Raw genomic sequence first — 20,805 nt, 5'->3', positions numbered from 1 at the left:
TAATCAAATTATTTGTATGTTTAATCAATGAAATGAAACATAAAATAACAAGCAATACATTTTCCTCATAAACAATTAATTCCATTTTAATATTGTTCTAATATTAAATTTGCCCCCCAAGAAAATAATATTTCATCTACATCAATGTATACCAATCCCCATTACTTCTATTAATGTGAATAAAAGCATACATAAGTGTCTTATGAAAAAGTTTGTATTCTAAAATTTTCTTCTCAATTTGGTTAGTAAAGTGTAATTAATATAAAATATCTAAATACTTAGAAACATCCAGATATTATACTAAATATTAGCTTTTCTGCCAGAAATTTGGCATTGTATTTAAAATGCTCTTGGATTTTTACCACATTCTGTTACACAGTTCCATCTCTCTGTTGCTTTAATCCAGCCAGAATGCCTCAGAACTGTCCAAGGTACTTAACTTTAACTTAGCTTGCAAAAGATTCCAAGGAACCCCAAATAGTTTCAAAGGTGTTGCACCCTTTCAATAGCCATGTATGATCAGAATCATACATGACAACCTCTAAGTGAATCTTATAATTATTTGACAATGTCTGACTTCTGCATCAACATGACTAATTTTTTTGTAGTTAAAAAACCAGTTCTATTAATAATTCCCTTTCTTTCCATCTCCCACAAATTATTCCCTATAGCCAATTTTTATGCTGTGACTTAATTTATAAAAGGATCAATTCTATGATTTCTTACTCATTGCATAAAAGTAACGCCAACTCATAATTTCTGTTGATTTTATTCTGAAACAACTTAGACCATTGCAAGGTTTTGGCCAATGCAGCTAAACCAAAATTAACTCCAGCTATTATGGAATGCCATTCTACTGCAGTGCTCTCTCCATAAAAAATTTCTGAAAGTATACCTCAATTTGTGGAGTCATTCAGCATTTGAGTTCTGTATTCTTTATTATCAATTTGACACAACAGTAACAAGAAAAGCAAGAATAGGAAAACAACCCATTTTTGAAGGAAGAAAATTTGCAATCTAGCAGCAAAGGCAATTCAACAGCCAAGAGCTGCAGTGAATCATTTGGTGCTAATAGTTACATCTACTAATGCTCTCCCACAATACCTTCAAACAAATGGATTTCACTCACATTTTAATCAGTCAATTCAGCAGTAATCCCAAATGGATAGAGATGTTTGTTAAGCAACTTCTAATTTTTAATTTATTTATTCATGAAGTGACTTAAAGCTGGGTTTGCTAGAAGAATTACTCTGCTTACGGAATCATGCTGACAGTCCTGGTTTCTCCTGGAGATTTCTTCTGCAGCTCACAGCATGGCTGACAGTCATCTGCCAGAATTCTAGCATATTAACTATTGAATCATTCAAACATATTTACCTCCAAAATATGTAGCAAAATAATCAGTCTCCTCCAGTTTCCATAGCCCATTCAGTGTTAATATGAAGGAACAGTCCTATTAGCTTGTTAGATCAGCAGTGTCTTATCTCCTACACTTGCCCTATCCCGCTTTACATAAGAAGGAATCAGTGCTGGATCCTTTGCGGTGGCTGAATGTCATCACTGGCAAGAATAAGGGGGATTGACAGCAGGCAAACATTCAGGCAGGCTGGTACGTTGCATGTAGATCACGGACTTTTCCTCCCCTCTGCACTGTTCTGGAAAGAGCGTTAAGAATAGCAACTTGGAGAAGCTGTTCATATTCTTCTAGTCAGAGTTACCGGAAGCCGCTAAAGGTAAATCTGTCAGCAAGTTCTGAGCAGCTGGGTAAGGAAAGCCAACACAATTGCTTCGAAAGGGCTTTGCATCCACACCTAAAAGGAAGGAGCAGAGTATTGGCTCAGATACACAGTTTCCTGCTGCTGCACGATTTTACCTAAGTTTAACTCCTCATGGTGAGTACAGGGAAAGTACATGATGAATACAGGGGCACGGAACCGATCCCAAGAAGTATACTTTCTTAAAGGCTTATTTCATTTTTCTTGAGCAAATATCATGATGAATGCAAGATAATAGTGTTTGTGAGCTTTTGTGTCAGATTCCTAATTAGGTGGGTTAATTCAGATTACAATTACATGTACTGTCATTTTTAATATTCCCTTGTGGTTAAATGGTCAAAAAAAACCCAACAACTTCTTCAAACTATGTATTTTTGTTAGAGAATTATCCCAAGCATTGCTTGTTTCTGTAGCCTATGCTGAATCTACTAAATATGCTTCAATATTTGATTTTACTATTATATTTAGTCCAAAAAGTATTTTCTCAAGGGGGCAAGGGAGAAGAAGCTGAACTTTTAGATTATCTTTGTTGGAGTCAGTCTGTTCATTCTCAGAGAATATTGTCTGATGGCAAATTGAAATGCATGCTCTCATCCACTGATTTTTCCACTTCATTATATCTAATTTATGCAATGAAAGATGTCCTTGAGAATGTGAAGCAAAAAAACAAAAAGAACCTGCAAGAACAAACTATTTCTTTGATATCCTTATAGGGGAAAGAATTATATTTTCTTTTATACATAAAACAATTATAGTTTAATATGCATATTACATCATATTTATAATTTATGAGTCCAACAGATGTTTAGAAGGAGCCATGAACCATTTAAAAATAATGGTAATATATTGTCATTGCCTCTGGAAATTCCAGTATAATCTGGCCAAATGGAAATAGAACCATAAGTAACTGGAAATAGAATCACAAGATTTTAGGAATGGAAGAAACCATCTTATTCAAGTTGATCATTTTGTATTGAAAGTAAATTAGGCAAAAAGATGTTAAGTAATATACTCATGGATACCTTATTGAACAATGGAGATTTGAATATAGGACTCCTGATGCTCCATGATGTCCCATCACCATACCATGATGAGTATTTATCATTTGAGGCTAAACAAGTAGTCCGGCAAGTAACTTTTAGTCTTGTAATAGAAAATTTGGAATCAGCAGACTTGGATTTGAATCTTTGCTTCCTGAGAGCCATATTACTTCATTCTTCTAGGTCTAAATTTCTTCATTCATATAGTAGATTGATAACTTGTACTATCTATCTCATGGAGCTATTGTAAGAAGCACACTTATGACATAATTGAAAAAGTGCTGGACCTGGCATAAGCAGGCACGAAATAAAGCCAAATTCTGCCACTTGTTACTGTGAACACAGGAAATGTACTTAGCTTTTCTAATCCTCAGTTTTCTAATTTGAAAAATGTAGTTAAAATTTGGCCTCAGATACTTATAAATGTGTAATATCTGGGCAAGTCACTTAACCCTGTGTGCCTCAGTTTCCTAATCTGTAAAATAAGCTGAAGAAGGTAATCACAAATCACTCTAGTATTTTTGCCAAGAAATACCCAAATGGGTTCATGAAGAGCTTGGCACAGACTGAACAGTAACAAATCAATAAACTGTCAGAAGTTAAGTGGATTGTTTGAAATCTTACAGAAAGTAAATGGTAGAGACAGAATTATTAAAAAAAAAAGATTTGGAATTTAGAGGTCACATAATCCATCTTCATTCTTTCTACAAATGAAAAAAAATGGATGACCAGATATGTTAAAAGACTTATTAAAGACCATAAAAATAAAGTTGAATAGTTACAAGTCAAATTCAATTCCTTTGGCTTCAAATTTATACCACAACTTTCTTTTCCTGCCCCACTCACAAGTCATTCGCCTCTAAAGATATGAGTCATTCCACCCATACAACCTATGTAGAGCCACATAAATCTTGGAAGTGGGAGTTGTCTTAGAAACTATTTAAATCTGAGTATCTCTACTAAGGAGAAACCACCACTATTATTCATAAGGAGAATTCTTTTTTTTTTTTAATTTTTATTTAATAATTATTTTATATTGACACTCGTTTCTGTTCCGATTTTTTTTCCCTCCCTCCCTCCACCCCCTCCCCTAGATGGCAAGCAGTCCTATTTATGTTGGATATGTTGCAGTATATCCTAGATACAATATATGTTTGCAGAACCGAACAGTTCTCTTGTTGCATAGGAAGAATTGGATTCAGAAGGTATAAATAACCCAGGAAGAAAAACAAAAATGCAGATAGTTCACATTCGTTTCCCAGTGTTCTTTCTTTGGGTGTAGCTGCTTTTGTCCGTCATTTATCGATTGAAACTCAGGTCTCTTTGTCAAAGAAATCCACTTTCATCAAAATATGTCCTCAAACAATATCGTTGTCGAAGTATATCATAAGGAGAATTCTTGATGAATGAGATCCCCAACCTTATTCATTGTCCTCATGAGAATAGAGGGTTAGGGTATTTTGCTGAGAGTTCACAAATCTCTTGGGTTGGCTGTCACATGATTTCCATTCCCATTTTTCAGAACGTAAATCTGTTGTTCTACTTCATGGAATGTGTGGAAAAAGGAACAGAGAGCTGGAAAGAGGGAAAGAGAGCTAAAGGAGAGCAAAAGAGAAGTGAAGGAGTGAAGAAGAGATGCTCATTTCAGAGTTTTTTTTAATACCCTGAGAAGAATTTGTCTTCCTAAATTTCAGTCAGTCAATTCATTTGAATTCTCTGTATTCACTCTCTCCTGAATAAGAATACTTAAAAAAAAGTGAGTTTTAATATTTTGTATGTCATGGACTCCTTTGACTGTCTGATGAAACCTATGGATCTCTTCTGAGAATATTGCTTATTGCCTACATTGATACCTGAAAGAAGTGTTTAGAAGTCATTGAAAATAAAGATATAAATTTTGCCCCATCCAAGATCATGTACTTACTGAAATATATCCATAGAACCCAAGGTGAGGGCCTGACAGTCTACAGATCTCCAAGTTAAGAATCCCTATTCCAAATAAAGTCTCATGCCTGCAAGATGATGCAAAAGTCACCAAAGTGAGTAGAGAATTGCTTCCCAGGATACCACATTCTACGTTTGCATACCTCAGATTGTTAGGAAGTTTTCCTTTACATCAATCAACCACTTTTCGGGCAATTTTTACCCATGGTTACTACTTTTTCTACTGGGTCCCAAACAATACAAATACAATGAACTACCCATTTAGCCAAAGCCTGTCCATCAAATTGGCTAGATTGTAAACATCTATTAGAAAAAGAAAATTGTATAAAATTCTTTTTAAGAAAAAAATAAGAAATTCTAACCCACAAGATGCTAATAATGCTTAATAAATGCTTGTTTCATTGAATTGATTGAAGCATGATAAAATAGCTGTACAACCAAAGGTTTCAATGAAGGGGCTATGAGAAGATTTCAGGATGGCCTTGGGAAAAACACTCCACTGTTTTAAGTGAAGATATTCTGTATTTTCTTTAAGTAGCAAAGCCTTGCCTCCTATGGAAGTTAGTCAAGGATTTTAGAATCCAATCTAAAGCTATATCCTTGATAGTAAAATCCCTTAAGGCAAGGAAAATGTGATATATGATAGATATGTGATAATTTTACCTCCTCAGAAACAAATATAATATTCTACACACAGTGGGTGCTTAATAATATTGGTTGAATTGAATAGAAATAGCCTTTTTAATAGGAGCCATTATTTTACATTCATATGTGCTCCAAACCAAAGTGGTTATACAACATTTTGTAGCACTAATGAAATAGATGGAGTTAAAAGTTTTTATGAGTAGCTCTCCCCTTCCTAAATCAGTGTGAATCAAAAAGTATACCTACGGACTCTGCTTATGAGGTCAAGGGACAGGATAACCAAAAGAACAAAGTTCAGGGTAATCTCCTTAGTTATAATATAGGCATCTGACAGAAGAATGATAATTCCCACAGTTTGTGGGTCACAGGGTTGACACTTCCAGCTCTTGTTGTCTAGTTCCCCTAAGACAAATCTTGGGATATAGATATAATAACTTGGAATTTCAGACTCCTATTTTTCTTAACTAAAGAGTCCTAGCCAAATTTAAGTGTGTTCTAGGAAATTCCATTGAGACTAATTGTATACAGGTAAAATGAATATCTTTATTCAGCCCACACTCATAATTAGAAATATCTTAGGCAGAAGCAGCGACACCATTAGGATAGGTTGTTTTCAGGTCAGAATATTTTGATGTGTGAGTAGATTTACACAAGAGCAAAAATGGAATCAAGTGGTCCCTTTTTCCCCAGGTGCTACATGAAACCAAATAGGCACTACCATTGAAATGACTCTGAAGTTCCCTACTGAGGGGACTTAAGTCCTAATATGCTAATCAGGCATTCCTAAAGAGGTTAGAGAGATTCTGGTACTGAAAAAACTAGACTGTTATGGCCACAACACAGAGTGCCCTAATGTCAGTGAGCCAAAGGTCTCTATATCTAACCAGTCTGAAAATAGAAAAATAGCATTCTCTTCTGTCCCTATGTGGAAAATTTCTCTCTTTTAAGAGTCCTATTATCAAATAATATTCTTAGTGATAGACAAATCTGAATATGCTTTAGACATGATGTATCATTCTAAATATTTGGCAGAGAACTGTATGCTATTTTTTCTTTTATCCTCCTCCTCTTCTTTCTTCTCTTTCTCTTCCTCTTCTTCCTCCTCCTTCTCCTTCTTTTGCTTCTTCTGCTTCTGCTTCTGTTTCTGAAATACTATGAATAAAGGAAGACATACTGAAGTACAAGAGAAATAAAATGTCTTTTTTTTTTTTTTTTTTTTTTTTTAGGAAAGATGAAACTTCAAATTACAGGCTAGTGATACTGACTTTAATTCCTAGTAACATTTTAGGTTGTATGATTCAAAAGATGGTTAACATCTAGAAAGGAAGCAGTGATCAGAATAATCCAACTTGGACAAACAAGAAGGAAGGAGGAAATGAGCTTTCATTAAGTATCTTCCATGTGCCAGGCACTATTTTAAGCACCTACCAAATATTATTTCATTTTATCTTTACAGCCCAAAGAGGTAGGTGCTATTATTATTGTCATTTTATAATTGAGGAAATTGAGGCAAAGAAGTTATTTGCTCAGAGTCACACAGATAGTATCTATCACTGGAATTGATTCAGATCTTCCTGATTCCAGGTCTGATGTTCTGTCTACTGCATCACCTAGCTGACTCTACACTATCTACCAATCACAAACATGGCTAGAGTGAAAATGAGTGGTGCAATAAATATAAATGGAATGAGTGATCATAAAAGGCACAAAAAACAAGTTTTATTGTACAAAATTAAGAATGATTTGCAAGCTAACATGTCAACAGATTTTTATCAAAAACCTACAATGTGCTAGACACCATGTCAAAATGCAAAAAAGGGCAAAACCAGCTCCTACTCTCAGGAGGCTTAGAATCTAATGGAGAAGAGAGCATTTAAACACTGAGGTACAAACAAGATATATCCAGTATAAAATGGACATAATCTCAGAAGAAAGGTAATAGAACTAAGAGGCTTTAGGAAAGTCTTCTTTGTAAAAGGTAGGATTTTACCTGAGACTTGAAGAAAACCAGGCAAAGGAAGAGAGAGATGAGGAGGAAGAGCATTTCGGGTAAGGAGAAAAATCATTGAAAATGCATGACATCAGGAAATAAATTGTCTTGTTCAAAAAACAAAAAAGGCCCAATGATACTGGGGATGAATGGAAGATATGGACAATATCTAAATCTAACCAGAAAATTTCAAATTTGGGGAAAGGTATGTTACATTACTTAGGTATTTGATTTTGACAAACTTTTTAGTTTACTGCTTCCAGTTCTGGCTCCCTGCAGAATCATTTTGTTCTTTAAATAATTTTAGACTCAGGAAACACTGGCAAAATGAAGATTTTTGTCTTGAAAATTCTGAGATGAACAATAAATTTGTTAAAAAAATTAAAATTTGTCCAATTAAATTAATTAATATGAACCTCCTGATTTAATCCTGGGTTCCTGTAGGGTACAGTTAATCCTCAATAGCTCCAAAGGATCTTCATTAGTGTGACTTGAACATCTGGTGGTGGATTGTTGTGAACTATGATAGTAGTAGTAGGGGAAAAGTCACAAAATTAAGCTAGAAATAGCTTCAACTGGTAAGCTTAGATTTCCGTTAACAAACTGAATTGCTTGTAGATTTACATCTGTGTTTCTCCACATTTGAAGTCTGTCACAGATTTCATTGGCATTCTACCAATTTAACCACATGATTCTTCCATTATACTCCTCACTTTTTCCTCTCCCTGGTAAATATATCTAGACACAGAATGTTATTATACAGGAAACACAGGATTTGTGGTTTCACAATTTGGATATTAATGTTTAAAATTTTCTGGCACAAAAGCCATATTGTTCTCCATCATTCCTCTTTTTTTAACTGTCCTTTCACATTAAGGGTAAATCAAAGAGATTGATTACATTAAGAAGAAATTCCCTTTTAGACGTTCATCCCTCTTTCTTCTTTTTGGCTCTGTTCCTAGCTTCTTGACATCAAAATCATGGTCTCTCATTCTGGATCTTCTTTCAGGCCTAGAGTCTCCTCATCCTGGAACACCCAACCATTCCTATGATCTTCTCAACAAAAAACATCCCTCTCTAAGGCCTCTCTCCTGCTCCCATTGGTGAGTTCTTTCTGTAGCCTCCATTTTGCAGAGGAGCCTAGCCTGACCTTCATCCCCTCACATACCTATTCTTGATTTCTGGATTTCAAAAACCCACATCTGCTTTGTGTATTGTCTTCCCAAAAGAGAATTCTCTAATACTATAAGAAATTACAATTATGAATAATTCAGATGAAAATTCAGAAATTTGGGGTGATTTGTATGAAATGACACAATGAAGTGAGCAGAAATCATGAGAACAATATGAAGAATGACAAAAACATAAAAGAAAATAATGTTAAAAGTCCATTGAATTTATATAAATGGTAAAAAACAATCTCAGGTATATTCAGATCAAGGTGAGAATCTATGACTTTTGAATGTAGTATATGCTATCATATGGAATTAAAGTCATTTTATTTGGATCACATTTTATTTTTTGTTCTGAGAGAGAATTCACAGGCAACATAAATATATAATTATATACACAAAATAAAGCACATATGTATACACATATGTATATATGTGTGCACATGTGTGTATATAGTCAGTCATTTTATTATATTTGAGTCTCTCATACCATTTTGGGCTTTCTTGGCAAAGATACTGGAATGGTTTGCCATTTCATTTTCCAGCTCATTTTACAGATGAGGAAACTGAGGCAAATAGGATTAAGTGATTGCCTAAGGTTACACAGCTATGAAGTATATGAGACCAGACTTGAACTCAGAAAGATAAATCTTTCTGACTTTCAATTTGGCAGTCTATTCACTGGACCATCTAGTTGTTACACACACACACACACCCACACACACACCCACACACCCACCCACACACACAGAGTTGATGACCTTGGGCAAGCCAAGTCACTGAGCTTCAATTTTCTCATTTGTAAATTGGGAATAATAATAATTATATCTTATAGCACTATAGCAAAGCAAGTGATTCACTGACCTGAAAGTATCAGATAAATATGGACTATTTTTGTTTTGTTTTGTTTTGTTTTTGCATTACAGCTTTCTCCAAACCAGGATGTCAGTCTGATTTATGAGCTCGTGAATTTTCAGTCAGACAACCAATCAATCCATCAAGAAATATTTATTGAGCATCATCCCTAATTTATTGTTTCTAAAAAAAAAATCCGTAAGCAGTTTGAGTCAGTATTCCAACTTATTTCTGAAGTTTGGAACCCACTATTTGGAATTCAGCTTTCTAGGCACAATTCTTAGCTTATGATTAAAATATAATGTGAAGCTATCATTATAGTAGAATTAGAGAGATACTCTTGTTTTTGCATTAAATTGTAATTAATAACAAGTCTACTCTTTATATAGCACTTTATGGTACATAAGGTGCTTTACAAACTCTAATTTTGACCTCATGACCATCTGGGAAATGGTGCTATTATTATTATTATTATTCCCAATTTACAGATGAAGAAACTAGAAGCAGGCAGAAGTTAAGTGATTTGCCCACAGTTTGTAAGTGTCTGAAGTCATATTTAAAACCAGATTTTCTTTACTACAGTTCAGGCTCTAGAACTCAAAAAAAAAAAAAAAAAAGAATAGGAAAGAAAAAAAGGGGAGGGAATGGGAGAAAACAGGGGAAAAAGAAAGGGAAAGGGAGAGTAGAGGAGAGCAAGAAAAAGCATAATAATGTTAAATAAATTATCATAATTTTTTTCTTTTCCTTCCTTCCCTCCTTCCCCCCTTTCCTCCCACTCTTCCTTCCTTCCTTCCTTCCTTCCTTCCTTCCTTCCTTCCTTCCTTCCTTCCTTCCTTCCTTCCTTCCTTCCTTCCTTCCTTCCTTCCTCCTTCCTTCCTTTTTAATAATAGTTTGGAAGGGATTTTTGTTAGTTCCTTGGCCTCTTACTACTCATGTGACCTTTGGCATGTCCCTTAATCTTTATCTTTAAAAATGAGGAAAACAGGAAGTTACGTCACATATCCTATAAGGGTCTATAATGGTCCTATTAGGCCATCTAAGCTGTAAGTAATTAGTCTCTCAGGCTTACATGCTAGGAATCATCCTTGACCCTTCACTATGTTTCACATACCAACCCTTCATAATCCAACCTGATGCCAATGTTTATCAATTTGATCTTTGCTCCATCTCTCAAATATGGCACCCCTCTGATACTGCCAGCATTCTGTTGTAGGTTATCACTTCATTCTTGGGACTATTGCCTTAGCCAGTAGTGCATTTGTCTACTTATCTTAATGTTTCCTCATTCCTCCATTTATCAACCAAAGTGATTTTCTTAGAATACAAAAGTGACCATGTGACCCTCCTACTCAGTAAACTCTAGTTTCCATTTTATCTCCACAGTCAAATACAAAATTTTGTTTAGTGTCCAGATCTGTTCATAATTCCATACTCCTCTTTTATAGTCTTATACTTTATTCCCCACTACATATTCTTTGATTCAGTCCTGACCCTGGACTTTTACTTGAAAAAGACATTCTTGTTGGAATCTTTACAAACTGCTAACTCATTAGAGTTGATAGATTATTGATCTGATTTTACAAGAAGATGTTTTGGGCCAGAACCTGAAACAAGGTACTAAGTAGAACTAATTAATACAATGCTTGTGTTCACACCTTTACTCATTGGAGTTCACAAGTATGAGAGATTCATAAAGTTAACTGTGTAACTTTGTGAATTCACACTTCCCTTGAAGCTCTTAGGGCCAGAGAACACTATGGGAGAAAACCCATAATCCCTCTCTCTCGTATCCCACAATTCCTCTCTCTCTCATATAAAAGAAACAAACAGAGGCTCTTGGACAGATTTCAGTGGAATTACATGAAGAGTGGAGCTGGATTGAAGGCTGAAGAAAGCAGAGGCAGAAGCAAAGGGACAAAACTGCAAGAGCTCTTAGAACCAAGGAGAGAGAGAGAGGCCTCTAAGAATCTAGCTATCCAGGCCCAAGAAAAGAGACAAGACTTGGCAGGAGAAATAAACATTTGTATTTTTACCAGCTGGCTGCATTTGGGGTAATTATTGATCTGAACTGATACTAAGGCTGCCTCCAAGAAAATCTCCTTGAAAAACCTTCTTTTGCAGAGAGAACTATTATATTAAAAGGAAGAAAAAGAATTCCACACATTCTATCTCTTGGCTATAAATATTTTCACTTGCTGTCCTCCAGTGATCTCTTTGCTCATCTTGCCTGCTGATTCTTTGACTTCCTTAAAGTCCCACCAAAAATCCCTTCTTTTCCAAGAACCTTTCCCAATTTCTCTTAATTCTCTCGGTTAATCATTTCTTCTTTATCATCTATATTACTGGTTTGTATATAGTATTTGCACCTTGTCTCTCCATTAGATTGTAAACTACTTGAGGGAAGAAATCCTTGCCTCTTTTTGTATTCCCAGAATTTATCACAGGCCTTGCCTTAGTAGGTACTTAGTAAATGTTTATTGATTGATTGATTATACTTTGACTCCTTTTGCATAGATAAAGAAGCTGACTCTCAGAGTCATCCACTCAAAGTAAATAGCAAAATTAAAATCTTGATCCTGTGCCTTCACGCAATGCTCTTTCCACTGTGCCATTTCACTGTTATTCCTTGATTTAAATTTCCATTTTCCTTCCAGATTTTGTTTCATTGCATTTAACAACTATTTGCAAATATTAAAGATCAGGAGTCTCTTTTAATTTAATAAAATTATTTATTCAAAACAATGTAACACTATTGTATATAAGACATAAATTGCAAAAATCATAAAATCATAACCACTAAAAGAGACCACAATAGAAATTACAATTGAAAGATACCATAATTTTTCATCCACAAATCATACTATAAAGGATATTTCAGTCATTAAATGGATATGTCAACTATATAAACCAAAGGAGGGAAATTGGTTTCCTAAACTGGATCAGGTGAAGTATAATTTAACACTAACTTATTAAGTGGGATTGCAGAATCCAGACCAATAAATCTTTCCTATGACCAGAAGCTATTAATGAAGTAGGAACAGAGAAAACTCAGATACTTCAGCAAACCAGCATAAGAATTCAATAGCACCAAATACTATAGAACCTATAGGATTTACTCTTTCTATGTGTGCCAACTTTATTCTAATTTCTAAGCCCATTTTTCTCTACTTTATGATATCCCAATAGAACTCCCACACTTGGTTAGCTGGAGGCTTGGACATAGTTGTTATAAGCAGCTTCAAAATACAAATGTGCTGTATTTAATGAAAATTTAAACAATTTCCTCCCCACAGTATCTATAGATGTGGTAAATTATCTTGGCACTTCTATTATGCACCTGAAGTAAATGATGAGAAATCGGGCTAATGTACAATATGCAGAAAAATAAAGCATCTGTCAAATATTCAAACCTTATGCCATGTGGCCTGTGGAAGAGCTGTTTATTAACCACAAACTTGCCATGAAGCCTTTGTCTTAGCCAACATTCTGGTAGTTTTGGCTCTTCTAAAAATATCATTCCATTGTTTCACCCAAAGTTGGGATTAGGATGAGTGAATAATTGTTCAGCTCTTTAAAATTCAATGATGAAAAGGTCTTCAGAAGTGCCGAGCCTTGCAATTCTTTGAAATAGCTATCATTCCCAAAATGACTTATGTTAGAGGGTTGAAAGTCTCAGAAGTGATTAGTCAACTAGCCAAACAGCTGCACATTCTCTGGATTTAAAAATGCTGTTTTCTGTGCAGCCACATTCTCAATGCAAAGAGATTAAAAAAAAAAAAAAAAAAGCAAAACTTGCTTTGTCAGCATGATCGACTAAGCAGTACAATTTTCTATCTATTCATGCCGGCTTTAAAACACTATAAATAAATCATAAGTTGAGATCAGCAACAGCAAACTTTTTTTTTAACAGAATAGTAGAAAACCCCAAATGTGACCCATATCAGCAAAGCCCACCTAGGATTTAAAACTGGAAAGGACCTTAGAAATTGCCTAATTCAATCAATTCACTTTATAGAGAAGGAAATCAGGAGATAGAAAGAAGTAATTTCATAAAGGTCAAAAAGGTTCTCTGATTTCAAATTTCTCATTCTTTCTGCTTTACCATTCTGTCTCTGATTGCACAGAAACACATTTTAACCCTTGTGGGAAAGGCTTTTTTGACACAAAAAGGTCAAGTGTACTTTGTGGGATTTCTTGTCTCTTTAGTTTGTTATTTATACACAGAAAATCTAGGAATACCAAAAGTTCACAAAACTCAGAGTAGAAACTTTTTTTAAAAGTAGATTGAGGTTAGCAGATAGTTAGGATGTCCCCTAATCTTAGTGTAATTTTAAGCTTTGATAGCTTAGTACATATCAAATATAAGACCTCAAGATATTTTAAAAGTATGAAAGTTTAAAACTGAACTAAGACCATATAGAACTCATGGAAAATAAAGATATCTTTCAATGAGCAACACTCTCCCAGAGACTAAGATATGCTCAGTTATTAATAGACATGAACTAGGTGGGGCTCCCAGAAACCATTTTTTATTACAGCTCTCTGCCAGGAAATCTTTCCTATAGTTGTTAATAGTTCCCAGCATTTTGCACCTATTGTCATTCTTCATTAGGATTCTTAGGCTTTTCTGAGCTGCCAGTAGATAATTCTCAGTTTTCTTCTTCATTAGGGATTTTCTATATTTTTTTGGTCACAATTCTTGTACTAGTTCTTTCTAATATGATTCTACCAGCCCTTTGTCATTTGAACATTACAGAATGAATACTTCAGAGTTTCTCTATATTGATAAAAAGTACAGGTCTGTGTTATAACTTTAATGCAGTACCAGACAAGTGAGCTTTCATTCCAAATTCTCTTTCTCATTCCCAATGGCACTTTTCAACCTCTGAATTCAGTGAAGCTTAGCCAAACGGAAGAAATACAGCATAGCTATGATCTCCAAGTATTTCTATAACCATTACCAACCAGGGGGACCAAGAGTAATAAGAAAAGTTATCCAATGATATCTTAATTGCCAAATCTAAGAGCTTTTTTCCAATCATCATCCTTTGTAATGTTCTCTGATTTGGTTTCTTGAGGGTGTCTGGGGCAGCCTTACTTTCAGTTTAGTAATCACCACAAGAACATCCAGGTGTTAAAGTCCAAATCCTTTATTGCCTCCTTCCTGGGGCTGGGCAACTTTTTGGAAAGACTTTCAGACCAGCCTTGATGGGGGAAGTGGAGGAAGTGCAGGAGGGCAGGCCAGCCACCAAAAGCCTGACTGAAGGTGAAATGAATTTCTGTCTCCTTGGCTCTGAGAGAACTTATCTCCTGTGTCTCTCAGTCCCTGCTTATATGCTCCACACTGAGTATAAACCAATCATTATAGGAAACCATTATTTGTTGTAAGATTAAATCAATCATACTGACCCATGCTAAACTAGAAAACCATTGTCTCATCAATTCCACTTAGTACCTTGTAAGCATCTTTGTTTCAAGTTCAGAGTTCTGGCCCATAACATCTCCTGCTTTCTTTTGTTTTAAAACATAAGGTGGTCATGACCTCCCTGACTTCTCAAGGAAGTGAGAACTCCAAAAAAGGAAGTGATCACGCCTTCCCTGACTCCCCAAAAAAGGGGTGAAAACACCATAAAAGGAGGTGATCACGCCTTTCTTGACATCTCAGGAAGGGAGATGAAAACACCAAAGGAAATGGGGAATCAAATCAGATTAGTCAGTTTCTGAAAGGGCTCATTTGAAACAGGTATACATAAATCCATCAATATGGGAGGTATTACACATAATTACATAAATTACAAAAGCACATAGTAACACAGGCTAGTAGTGATGTGACAAATAACATGAATCAACATGAGCAATTATGCATGTCCATAAATCCTAAAAATAGTCCAAAAGGAAACTATTGTCCATTAGTTCACATGTGTAGGGAATCCAATGATTCCTGCAGATTTTGAAGTCCTGCATCAGTCTTATCATGTCTCAGAGAATCCAGTCATTCCTGTTGGTTTTGAAGTTCTACAATTGTGATGACCATGTATTTAAAATCAGCTGGAGTCAGGAATTCAGGTTAAGGGGGAAATCTTCAATCTTTATTCTTTTTGAGGTGAAGGGAGATTGTGATAGCAATATGGGCAGCTGCGACAGGAAGCCAGCCAGCAGAGGTGAAGGGGGGTTGCAGGTGAAGGGGGATCGGAGGTGAAGGGGGGGGTCATGATAGCAATGTGAGCATTTGTGACAAGATGCCAGTCAGCAGTTTCTCTTTCCACTTCCCTTTCCATTCCCCTGCCTCCACGCACCAAAATCGTCATTCCCTATACAACACATCAGGACTTGCACAAAGAATGAGTGGGGGCCATTCTTTCTCCAAGTATATATATTAATAGAGTATGTTCCAATTACTATTTAGCCTCATGTGCTTGGGACCTCAGTACATCAACTCGAGCCTCAGCCCATTACATACAACAATCTTATCAACAATTTTTTATTTCAGGAAATCCAATGATTCTTGCTGGTTCTGAAGTTCTATAACAGTTTTATCAACAATTTTTCATCTCAGTGAATCCAGTGATTCCTGAGGGTTTTGAAGTTCTGCAATAATTTTATCAACATTTTTTTAATCTCAGGAAATCCAATGATTCCTGAGGGTTTTGAAGTTCTGTAACAGTCTCATTATCAGCCATGCTCTTTCAGTGTCAGATGTTTCTTAGGTCTTCTCCTTTGTTTCAAGGTTTTTCTCTTTTTCTGTCTCTCTCCAACAGACAAGGTGAATATAGCTTATTGGCACTAATTGATTTCTTCTCCATCTGTAGAGACACAAGCAAACCCTCTTCCCCAAGCAGTTAACCTGTCTAGTCCCTTCTTTTTACCACCCTCATCATCGGGCAATTGCATTGGAGCTACTTGCACTGGATACTGCCCTTCTGTTGGGTTAAAAAGCCTGTATTCTCCCCAATTGTAATCCCTTTCTCTTATCTGATTGCTTTTTGGCTGATAGATCATATTAGAGCTCTGAACTTCTAAAGACTCTTTGGGTGTAACCTTGGCTGCCATCATGCCCCACCTGTGTTTTTTTTTTTTTTTTAATGTCTTGGAGCTGGGTCCTGCCTCTCATTTCCCTGGGTCAATTTACACTCTGAGGCCTAGTGGAAGCCCTTGTTGCATTTTGTACATAGGGTTTTGGCTCTTCTCTCATCCTGTCCTCTCACTCTATCTCTATGCCCACATTGAGCTTTCAGATGCCCTGCTTTACCACATTGAAAGCATCGATGAGTCTCTCTAGAAGTCCCTTGCCAAGAGGGACCCTGTCTTCTCATATTTTGCATCATAGCCTAGATATAATAAGCATTTGTGCCCACTGTGACACAGCATCTTATGATTGCCTCTAAAGGAGCATCTTTGTGTAGTCCTCATATAATTCTTCTACAAACCTCATTAGCATTTTCCTTAGCCAGTTGTCTTATCATAATTCTTGTAGCTGCATTTTCTCCAATGGTTCTTGTGATAGCTGTCTGCAGATGTCCCACAAAATCAGCAAAAGGTTCATTAGGACCTTGCTCTATTTTTGTGAAGGCTTCCCCTCCATCTTTTCCTGGGAGGGAGCACCAAGCTTTTATAACAGCAGCAGCAATTTGCTCATATACTGCTAAGGGGTAATTAATCTGTGCTAAATTGTCTGTGTACTGACCTTCATCTGCTAGTTGGTCAAAGGTAATTTGTATATTAACTCCAGTTTGCTTATTGCATTGGGCTTGTATCCTGCATAGTTCACTATACACCGAAAGCCACAACAAGTTTTGTCCAGGTTAAATGTTTAGAATACATGTCCTTGCTATAGATTTACAATCACTAGGGGTTAAAATTTCATAAGCCAAATCCTCTAATATCATAATAAGACTCTGTAGCCACATAAAGAGTACAAACCTTTTTCAAATCCTTAATTTTTTCCAGATCAAAAGGAATGTATCTTCTTTTTTGTTGACCTGATGAGTCAAGTTCTTCAATCACAGGATATGCATTTATTAAATTAGATATATCCTGTCCTTTTTTTTTTTTTTTTTTTTTTGCTTTAATTAATGCCTTTTGTAATCTCATCATAGGTTGCTTCATAGGTGGTGCTGATTGTGTCACTGCCCCTTCCCCTCCTCCTTCTCCCTCCACCCATGAAGGGTTAATTGAGGGATATAGGTCAGGGGATGGGAAATACCCTAATGGCTCCTACTGTGAAGTACCACACTCCTTAATTTCATCAGAATTGTACTTAACTCCATTCTTGTCTAATTCTTCATGCTTTTCACTTATTTTACCTGGATCCTCCTTCTCCTGTTCTTTCTTCTTTTTCCCTTATTCTATAACTTATTTAATTTCCTAAAGCCAGTTGTATTAAGTTATATGTATAAAGTGTTTCTTTAGAAATTAAGTCAGGTTCATTATCATTGTAATATTCACATAGTTGCTCTCCTACTAATTACCACTTGTCTGGATCTAATTCTTTTTCCTTAGAGAACCAAGGAGATGTGTACTGTACAGTTTCTAAAAGTTCAATGACTTGCTCCCAAGTTACAATCAAACCTTGGTTTTTCATAAGTCTGACAATGTTCTCTACACATTTTCCTTGAATTAGAAAAGGCTCCTTTCTAAACATTTGTCCCATTTCAGCTGAAGCACTAGTTTAGCCCTTTACAAAATTTCCTTCTTGTACTCACCTTAATTTCTGGGTCACAGATGAAGGTCCTTGGTCTCAGGTTTGGGTGCCAAAATGTAATGTTCTTTGATTCAGTTTCTTGGAGGTGTCTGGGGCAACCTTCATTTCAGTTTAATAATCACCACAAGAACATCCAGGTGTTAAAGTCCAAATCCTTTGTCTCCTTCCTGGGGTTGGACAGCTTTCTGGAGAGCCTTTCAGACCAGCCTTGGTCTCAGTGGGGGAAGTGCAGGAGTCCAGGCCAGCCACCAGGAGCCTGTCTGAAGGTGAAATGAATTTCTGTCTCCTGGGCTCTGAGAGAGTTTATCTCCTGTGGCTCTCAGTCCCTACTTATATACTACATATTGAGTATAAACTAATCATTATATCACTAGGAAACCATTATTTGTTGTAAGATTAAATCAATCATACTGAACCATGCTAAACTAGGTAACCATTGTCTCACCACTTCCACTTTGTTAGTACCTTGTAAGCATCCTTGTTTCAAGTTCAAAGTTCTGGCCCATAACAATCCTTCTTGACCTTTTTGTACCCTTTGAATACCCTCTTCTCTATAGTTTATTTTCTTTGGCCTGCTTTACTCTCTTGGCTCTGTGTCTTCAGCCCTTAATCTAGGCAAACACACAGTAGACACATAAAAATATTTGTTGATGGATTCATTTATGGATTAGTGATAATTACAAACCTTTTTCTCCTGTGTTTCAAACTGACATATTTTAGATAAGGAAAATTTTTGTTTTAATTTTGTTGTCATTATATCATTTATTTCATATTTGACTCTTTGTGTTTTTTTTTTTTTTTGAGGTTTTTGTGACAAAGATACTGGAGTGATTTTCCATTTCTTTCTCTACTCATTGTACAGATAAGGAAATTGAGGGAAGCAGGATTAAGTGACTTTCCCAGAGTCACATTGCTAGTGTCTGAAGCTGAAGATGTTTTCTTTATTTTAAGCCCAGGGCTCTATCCACTATGCCACCTAACTGCTCTCCTTTTAGTTTAGAAATATGGGAAAAAATATTCCCAATTGTCATTTAAAACCCTTGAGTGTCCTTGAGCACAACTAAGTATAATTATACAAATTATTGGGGGTTGATTCCAGATAAATCTAGGATAGAGGAGAATGAGTCAATGAAGCCATACATTCTTCCTGTATATGTGATAGGGTAGTAGAAGGAAGAAAAAAAGCAATAGTCCCTATTTTAAAATAATAGGCAAAATAATAATACAGAAGGCACTTTAGTGAGTTGGATAATTATCATAAATGGATAGTCAGCTAAATAGTATCTCAACAAAGAAGTTCTTCATTTTCACTTTGGAACTTTTAAAAATACAATTATATACTTAATCATGAAATATTTTGATGGGAGAAATATTTTTCAGCATATGGCCATATTCCTAAGACTGATTGTAGGAAAAATTTAAAGGTAGAAAAAGTTGGGATTTCATGCTTCCCCATCACGTCTTTTCATTCCTTCTCCCCCATACTTTTCTCCAGGTTTCCAGTATATTCATACTTCCCAGTAGGTATAGAACCCTCTACTGTGAAGTTCTACTAAGGCCTTTCCTTCTCTCCTGCCAATATGCCATGGTCCATATCTTTTGGTCTTCTCTCTATAAAATTTTTATATTCTATTTCCTATTCCCCCTGAGTCTGTTTCCTAGAGCTAAACAATCTAGTCAATGTTAATGGGCCTCATTTAGCAATCCTCACAGATCTGGATCTGTGAAAAACCAACCTTGGTGTCATCTATTCCCATTTTCAAGTCCTACATTTAACATGTACTAATATATAGTAATGTGATCAGGAACAAATCATTTAATCTCAGTATCCCAGGCATCTCTCTAACTTGTAATATGGTTACTGTTTTGCTTTGATAGAATTTTCATAACAGGAATTCTCTACATTGATGAAATCACTAGTCTCAGACAACCGAGTCATAACAAGTCCTTTACATCTGAGGTAGATAATTCAAGAGGAGAAAACATATTTCCAATATATCTTGAAATTTCTGTGATTCAGAAGAAATGACCACTCTAGGGAGAAACTGTGGGACAAGGTTGGTGGACCAGACTCTTGAGACAAGATCAGTGTCCTTGGAAAAGGAAGAAAAAGGTCAAAGAATGCTCTGGGACAGTGCTATCAGGCCACTGAACCTGAAGTCAAAAAGACTCATGTTCAAATCCTTCTTCATAGAGTTACTAATTATGTGACCCTGGGCATATTATTTGATCTCTGCTTCAGTTGCCTCATTTGTAAAATGGGGATTATAATAGCACCAGTTTTCTAGAGGTCTCATGATGAACTAGTACAAATTATTGTTTCAAGGCTCTCCCTTTTCCACACTTACTTCCATTTTAAGTGATTTTTATAATAAGAAAAAGATGTGTTTGGTATTCAAAACCCTTCATAACCCAGCCATCTCCTAACTTTCTAGTCTTCTTATACCTTATTTCTTGTGCTATCCTCTTCATTCCAATGACAGTGGTCTCCTAGATATTGAATAAACAAAACACCTAAATCTCTTGGCTTTGGCATTTTCTCTGGATGTTCCTCTGCCTTGAAATGTTTTCTTCCCCCTTCTCTACCTACTGACTTCCCTGAATTTCATTAAATCTTGCCAAAAATATCATCTTCTATGGGAAGCTTTCCCCAGATACCCTTAATTTAAAAATTCTTCTCTCC

General features: G+C 35.8%; 1 long non-coding RNA gene across 1 annotated transcript in view; it reads left to right on the top strand.

The window, feature by feature from the left end:
* The first annotated feature begins 1,383 nt into the window (after positions 1-1,383).
* Positions 1,384-20,805, top strand: part of LOC127554591 (uncharacterized) — a 157,774-nt gene continuing 138,352 nt past the window's right edge. The window contains exon 1 of the long non-coding RNA XR_007952015.1: positions 1,384-1,892. This is a non-coding gene — a long non-coding RNA (uncharacterized LOC127554591). The remainder of the gene's footprint in view (positions 1,893-20,805) is intronic.

Source organism: Antechinus flavipes, chromosome 3, assembly GCF_016432865.1.
Source record: "Antechinus flavipes isolate AdamAnt ecotype Samford, QLD, Australia chromosome 3, AdamAnt_v2, whole genome shotgun sequence".
In the NCBI taxonomy this organism is placed as follows: domain Eukaryota; kingdom Metazoa; phylum Chordata; class Mammalia; order Dasyuromorphia; family Dasyuridae; genus Antechinus; species Antechinus flavipes.
This window is presented reverse-complemented; position numbering and strand designations above follow the sequence as displayed.